Here is a 7,500-nt window from a genome sequence, read left to right on the forward strand (position 1 = left end):
GACTTCCATAGCGGTCGGCGGCCCCGTACCGCCCCAGACAGAGCACCTTCGTCGGTCACGAAGAGAGGGTCTTGGACCCTGGAAGTACACGAGCAACCCAACTCGACTTCCATAGCGGTCGGCGGCCCCGTACCGCCCCAGACAGAGCACCTTCGTCGGTCACGAAGAGAGGGTCTTGGACCCTGGAAGTTCACGAGCAACCCAACTCGACTTCCATAGCGGTCGGCGGCCCTGTCCCGCCCCAGACGATGCACCTTCGTCTGTCACACAGATAGGGTCTTGGACCCTGGAAGCCGTCCCCCTCGACTTCCGTAACGGTCGGCGGCCCTGTCCCGCCGCAGACGGGTCACCACTCCGTCTGTCTGTAGGGTCTTGGACCCTGGAAGCCGCCCCACTCGACTTCCATCGCGGTCGGCGGCCCTGGCCCGCCGCAGACGGGTCGCCACTCCGTCTGTCTGTAGGGTCTTGGACCCTGGAAGCCGCCCCACTCGACTTCCATCGCGGTCGGCGGCCCTGGCCCGCCGCAGACGGGTCGCCACTCCGTCCGTCTATAGGGTCTTGGACCCTGGAAGCCGCCACACTCGACTTCCATCGCGGTCGGCGGCCCTGTCCCGCCGCAGACGGTGTGCCACTCCGTCTGTCACACAGATACATAAGGGTGTCTCGGAACCCCGGACGCCGACCGAGACGAAACGCGTGGGGTCGGTGCGCCCGAGAGGGTAGGGTGCCCCGGGGCCGGCCGCTCGCCCGACCGGCTTCCGGGACTCCTTGACCGCTCGGGAGACCTATCCACGCGCCCGCCCGACCGGCGGCCGGGGGCCCTCGACCGCCACACGCGTACCGACGACCGGGGGGTTTCCGTTTTACGGCCGACGCCGAGATCCTTCGACGGTTCCAACAGGGGTTGTTACGCTTTTGTGTTCGCCCGTGTCTGAGCATATATGGTCGGGTCGAACCTTTGAGGCCGTAGCCTGGAGATCCAGGGCGGATCTTTTCTCACAACACGTGTGTCTTTGAGGCCGTAGCCTAGATCCAGAGACTTTAGGATCTTTTTAGCAGTTTTAAGGCCGTAGCCTTGATCCAGGGCGGATCTTTTGAGCAGTTTTAAGGCCGTAGCCTTGATCCAGGGCGGATCTTTTCACAGGTTTTAAGCCGAAGCGCCTTGATCCAGGGACTTTTGGATCTTTTTTTGCCGTTTTTAGGCCGTAGCCTTGATCCAGGGCGGATCGTTTTGCGGCCGTAGCCGAGTTCCATCACCCAAGGTAGCTTTAGTTTTTAGGCATTAGCCTTGATGATCCAGGGCGGATCGTTTTGCGGCCGTAGCCGAGTTCCATCACCCAAGGTAGCTTTAGTTTTTAGGCATTAGCCTTGATGATCCAGGGCGGATCGTTTTTTCCCATCTTTCGGGTATGAGCTCTTTAATTGTGAGCCTTCGGCCGACACTCGCCCGGGGCGCTGCCTCACATCAGACGCCCTTCGTCCGTTCCAACCGTTCCAGTTCTTTTAACGGTTTTTCGTTCATCGCACACCGACGCGCACAGACCTTTCTTGGGATCTGTCGCAGGGAGGGAGGACGCTGGAGGTCCACTTCGAGGCACCCATCCCTATATACCCGATGGCACCTGTTCAAACGACCGCCCCTTGAGAGAAGGGGCCCTTCCCGTGGCTCGTCCGGGAGGAGGCGCCCGCGTCGGAAGGCGCCGTAAGGTCGGAGACCCTGGAAGTGCACGAGTCACCCGCTTTTACCTCCAGGCCCTCTGTCGTACTTCTCGTGTCCGCTCACGAGACCTCTTTTCGGCTTTATGGAAGTGCACGAGTCACCCGCTTTTGCCTTTTCTGGAAGTGCACGAGTCACCCGCTTTTGCTTCCAGGCCCTCTGTCGTACTTCTCGTGTCCGCTCACGAGACCTCTCTTCGGCCTGGGGGTGCGCCACGTACACCCCCGCGTCCGCATTCGAGTCACCTCTTCGGGCTCATGAGGTAGGGTCGGTGACCCTGGAAGTCAGAGACTTCCAGGCCTTCTGTCGTACACCCTCGCGTCCGCTCACGAGACCTCTCTTCGGCCTGGGGGTGCGCCACGTACACCCTCCCGCGTCCGCTTTCGAGTCACCACTCTGGGCTACGGAGGTAGGGACGTGTGCCCTGGAGGAACCTGACTTCCAGGAGGGAGGGCCGCCCTGTCAGGCCCGCTTTCGAGTCACCCATCTGGGCTAAGGAGGTAGGGACGTGTGCCCTGGAGGAACCAGACTTCCAGGAGGGAGGGCCGCCCTGTCAGGCCCGCTTTCGAGTCACCCATCTGGGCTAAGGAGGTAGGGACGTGTGCCCTGGAGGAACCAGACTTCCAGGAGGGAGGGCCGCCCTGTCAGGCCCGATTTCGAGTCACCCATCTGGGCTAAGGAGGTAGGGACGTGTGCCCTGGAGGAACCAGACTTCCAGGAGGGAGGGCCGCCCTGTCAGGCCCGCTTTCGAGTCACCCATCTGGGCTAAGGAGGTAGGGACGTGTGCCCTGGAGGAACCAGACTTCCAGGAGGGAGGGCCGCCCTGTCAGGCCCGCTTTCGAGTCACCCATCTGGGCTAAGGAGGTAGGGACGTGTGCCCTGGAGGAACCAGACTTCCAGGAGGGAGGGCCGCCCTGTCAGGCCCGATTTCGAGTCACCCATCTGGGCTAAGGAGGTAGGGACGTGTGCCCTGGAGGAACCGGACTTCCAGGAGGGAGGGCCGCCCTGTCAGGCCCGATTTCGAGTCACCCATCTGGGCTAAGGAGGTAGGGACGTGTGCCCTGGAGGAACCGGACTTCCAGGAGGGAGGGCCGCCCTGTCAGGCCCGCCTCGGAGTCACCTCTCTGGGCTAAGGAGGTAGGGACGTGTGCCCTGGAGGAACCAGACTTCCAGGAGGGAGGGCCGCCCTGTCAGGCCCGCCTCGGAGTCACCCATCTGGGCTAAGGAGGTAGGGACGTGTGCCCTGGAGGAACCAGACTTCCAGGAGGGAGGGCCGCCCTGTCAGGCCCGCTTTCGAGTCACCCATCTGGGCTAAGGAGGTAGGGACGTGTGCCCTGGAGGAACCAGACTTCCAGGAGGGAGGGCCGCCCTGTCAGGCCCGATTTCGAGTCACCCATCTGGGCTAAGGAGGTAGGGACGTGTGCCCTGGAGGAACCAGACTTCCAGGAGGGAGGGCCGCCCTGTCAGGCCCGATTTCGAGTCACCCATCTGGGCTAAGGAGGTAGGGACGTGTGCCCTGGAGGAACCAGACTTCCAGGAGGGAGGGCCGCCCTGTCAGGCCCGCTTTCGAGTCACCCATCTGGGCTAAGGAGGTAGGGACGTGTGCCCTGGAGGAACCAGACTTCCAGGAGGGAGGGCCGCCCTGTCAGGCCCGCCTCGGAGTCACCTCTCTGGGCTAAGGAGGTAGGGACGCGTGCCCTGGAGGAACCAGACTTCCAGGAGGGAGGGCCGCCCTGTCAGGCCCGCCTCGGAGTCACCCATCTGGGCTAAGGAGGTAGGGACGTGTGCCCTGGAGGAACCAGACTTCCAGGAGGGAGGGCCGCCCTGTCAGGCCCGCTTTCGAGTCACCCATCTGGGCTAAGGAGGTAGGGACGTGTGCCCTGGAGGAACCAGACTTCCAGGAGGGAGGGCCGCCCTGTCAGGCCCGCCTCGGAGTCACCCATCTGGGCTACGGAGGCAGGGACGCGTGCCCTGGAGGAACCAGACTTCCAGGAGGGAGGGCCGCCCTGTCAGGCCCGCTTTCGAGTCACCCATCTGGGCTACGGAGGTAGGGACGTGTGCCCTGGAGGAACCAGACTTCCAGGAGGGAGGGCCGCCCTGTCAGGCCCGCTTTCGAGTCACCCATCTGGGCTACGGAGGTAGGGACGTGTGCCCTGGAGGAAACGGACTTCCAGGAGGGAGGGCCGCCCTGTCAGGCCCGCCTCGGAGTCACCTCTCTGGGCTAAGGAGGCAGGGACGTGTGCCCTGGAGGAACCAGACTTCCAGGAGGGAGGGCCGCCCTGTCAGGCCCGCTTTCGAGTCACCCGTCTGGGCTACGGAGGTAGGGACGTGTGCCCTGGAGGAACCGGACTTCCAGGAGGGAGGGCCGCCCTGTCAGGCCCGCCTCGGAGTCACCTCTCTGGGCTAAGGAGGCAGAGACGTGTGCCCTGGAGGAACCGGACTTCCAGGAGGGAGGGCCGCCCTGTCAGGCCCGCCTCGGAGTCACCTCTCTGGGCTAAGGAGGCAGGGACGTGTGCCCTGGAGGAACCGGACTTCCAGGAGGGAGGGCCGCCCTGTCAGGCCCGCCTCGGAGTCACCTCTCTGGGCTAAGGAGGCAGAGACGTGTGCCCTGGAGGAACCGGACTTCCAGGAGGGAGGGCCGCCCTGTCAGGCCCGCCTCGGAGTCACCTCTCTGGGCTAAGGAGGCAGGGACGTGTGCCCTGGAGGAACCAGACTTCCAGGAGGGAGGGCCGCCCTGTCAGGCCCGCTTTCGAGTCACCCATCTGGGCTACGGAGGTAGGGACGTGTGCCCTGGAGGAACCGGACTTCCAGGAGGGAGGGCCGCCCTGTCAGGCCCGCCTCGGAGTCACCTCTCTGGGCTAAGGAGGCAGGGACGTGTGCCCTGGAGGAACCGGACTTCCAGGAGGGAGGGCCGCCCTGTCAGGCCCGCCTCGGAGTCACCCATCTGGGCTACGGAGGTAGGGACGCGTGCCCTGGAGGAACCATACTTCCAGGAGGGAGGGCCGCCCTGTCAGGCCCGCCTCGGAGGCCTCCCCTCGGGCAGGGGAGGCAGGGTCGGGGACCCTGGAGGAACCGGACTTCCAGGAGGGAGGGCCGCCCTGTCAGGCCCGCCTCGGAGGCCTCCCCTCGGGCAGGGGAGGCAGGGTCGGGGACCCTGGAGGTGCCGGACCTCCAGGGGGACGGAGGCCGAACCCGTGGCCGGGGAGGGTGAGCCTTGCCGGGCTAGGCTCGCGCGGGTTCGAAGGCCTGGTTCGAGAGGACCCCTTCCCCTATATACCCGATGGCACCTGTTCACACTACTGCCCTTTCGAGAGGGGACCCCGACCGGTCCGCGGCCGGGACGGCGCACCTCGGTCGGCCTCGGCGAGTGGGTCGGGGTGCCTGGAGGTGCGCGAGCGGCCCGCCTGGAAGTGCGCGAGCCACCCGACTCTGGCGGCCGGCGCCCCCGGGCCCGTGCCCGCGGCCGACTCGTCTGACCCGGCATCGTCAAGGTCACCAATACCACGGAGCGTCTACGACGCCCCGTTTCCGAGATATCGGCCAATGAACTGCCGGGCGCCGTATCTCGGCCGGGGAAGGTCCTACGGACTCGGGGCCGGGCTCGTCGGAAAGGTCTCGCCCGGGGCTTTCCGACGAGACCGGCCGCGGGTCCGTGCGACCCCGGGGGCCCGAGATACTTCCGGTCGAAAATTCGAATTTCGTTACCGCGCTGCTCCGGCGCCCCGGGTCCGGGGCCTTCGCCCTTCGGGTGGGTGGCTCCTCCGCGGGGGGCCTTTCGAACGAGCCCACCCGCGCGTCGCTAGCCCTTTCCGGGGCCGAGATACGGCCTACCCCCGCGGGATTTTCCCACGGCCGTTTCTCGGGCGCCTCGGGTCCGGGGCCTTCGCCCTTCGGGTCGGTCGCTATGCCGGAGGGGAGCTTTCGAACGAGCCCTCCCTCGAGTCTCTGGCCCTTTCCCGGGCCGAGATACGGGCGGGTGGTCGCGGAATTTTCGCTCGTCCGGGGCTCCGGCGCCCCTAGCGTCCGCCTCGGAGGTCGCCCGGACGCGCGGCCGGTCTCGTTCGAAAGGTCCGTCCCGGGGCTTTCCGACGAGCCCGGCCTCGGGTCCGTGCGACCCCGCCCGCCGGAGATACGTCCGGTCGAAGCTCGCGGAAATTCCCGCGGCCGTATCTCGGGCGCCTCGGGTCCGGGGCCTTCGCCCTTTGGGTCGGTCGCTCCGCCGGAGGGGGCCTTTCGAACGAGCCTACCCGCGAGCCTCTAGCCCCTTCCCCGGCCGAGATACGGCGGTCTATGCCCGGATTTTCCCACGGCCGTTTCTCGGGCGCCTCGGGTCCGGGGCCTTCGCCCTTCGGGTCGGTCGCTATGCCGGAGGGGAGCTTTCGAACGAGCCTACCCGCGAGCCTCTAGCCCTTTCCCCGGCCGAGATACGGCGGTCCCTCCCCGGATTTTCCCACGGCCGCAGCACGGGCGCCTTTGCTCGGATCGACTCGCCCTTTGGGTCGGTTGCTCTACCGGAGCGGCCCTATCCAACGAGCCAACCCTCGTCTCTCTAACCCTTTCCCCGGCCGAGATACGGCGGTCCCTCCCCGGATTTTCCCACGGCCGCAGCACGGGCGCCTTTGCTCGGATCGACTCGCCCTTTGGGTCGGTTGCTCTACCGGAGCGGCCCTATCCAACGAGCCAACCCTCGTCTCTCTAACCCTAAGCCCGGCCGAGATACGGCGGTCCCTCCCCGGATTTTCCCACGGCCGCAGCACGGGCGCCTTTGCTCGGATCGACTCGCCCTTTGGGTCGGTTGCTCTACCGGAGCGGCCCTATCCAACGAGCCAACCCTCGTCTCTCTAACCCTAAGCCCGGCCGAGATACGGCGGTCCCTCCCCGGATTTTCCCACGGCCGCAGCACGGGCGCCTTTGCTCGGATCGACTCGCCCTTTGGGTCGGTTGCTCTACCGGAGCGGCCCTATCCAACGAGCCAACCCTCGTCTCTCTAACCCTAAGCCCGGCCGAGATACGGCGGTCCCTCCCCGGATTTTCCCACGGCCGCAGCACGGGCGCCTTTGCTCGGATCGACTCGCCCTTTGGGTCGGTTGCCCTACCGGAGCGGCCCTATCCAACGAGCCAACCCTCGTCTCTCTAACCCTAAGCCCGGCCGAGATACGGCGGTCCCTCCGCGGATTTTCCCACGGCCGCAGCACGGGCGCCTTTGCTCGGATCGACTCGCCCTTTGGGTCGGTTGCTCTACCGGAGCGGCCCTATCCAACGAGCCAACCCGCTTCTCTCTAACCCTAAGCCCGGCCGAGATACGGCGGTCCCTCCGCGGATTTTCCCACGGCCGCAGCTCGGGCGCCTTTGCTCGGATCGACTCGCCCTTCGGGTCGGTTGCTCTACCGGAGCGGCCCTATCCAACGAGCCAACCCGCTTCTCTCTAACCCTAAGCCCGGCCGAGATACGGCGGTCCCTCCCCGGATTTTCCAACGGCCGCAGCTCGGGCGCCTTTGCTCGGATCGACTCGCCCTTTGGGTCTGTTGCTCCACCCGAGCGGACCTTTCCAACGAGCCAACCCTCGTCTCTCTAACCCTAAGCCCGGCCGAGATACGGTGGTACCACCGCCTGACCTTTAAACGGCCGTAACTCGGGCGCCTTTGCTCGGATCGACTCGCCCTTTGGGTCGGTTGCTCCACCCGAGGGGACCTTTCGAACGAGCCTACCCGCTTCTCCCTAACCCCAAGCCCGGCCGAGATACGGCGGTCCCTCCGCGGATTTTCCCACGGCCGCAGCTCGGA

Source organism: Paramisgurnus dabryanus, unplaced genomic scaffold (genome assembly GCF_030506205.2).
Source record: "Paramisgurnus dabryanus unplaced genomic scaffold, PD_genome_1.1 h2tg000269l_1_35341__unordered_in_group2, whole genome shotgun sequence".
NCBI classification, from domain to species: Eukaryota; Metazoa; Chordata; class Actinopteri; order Cypriniformes; family Cobitidae; genus Paramisgurnus; species Paramisgurnus dabryanus.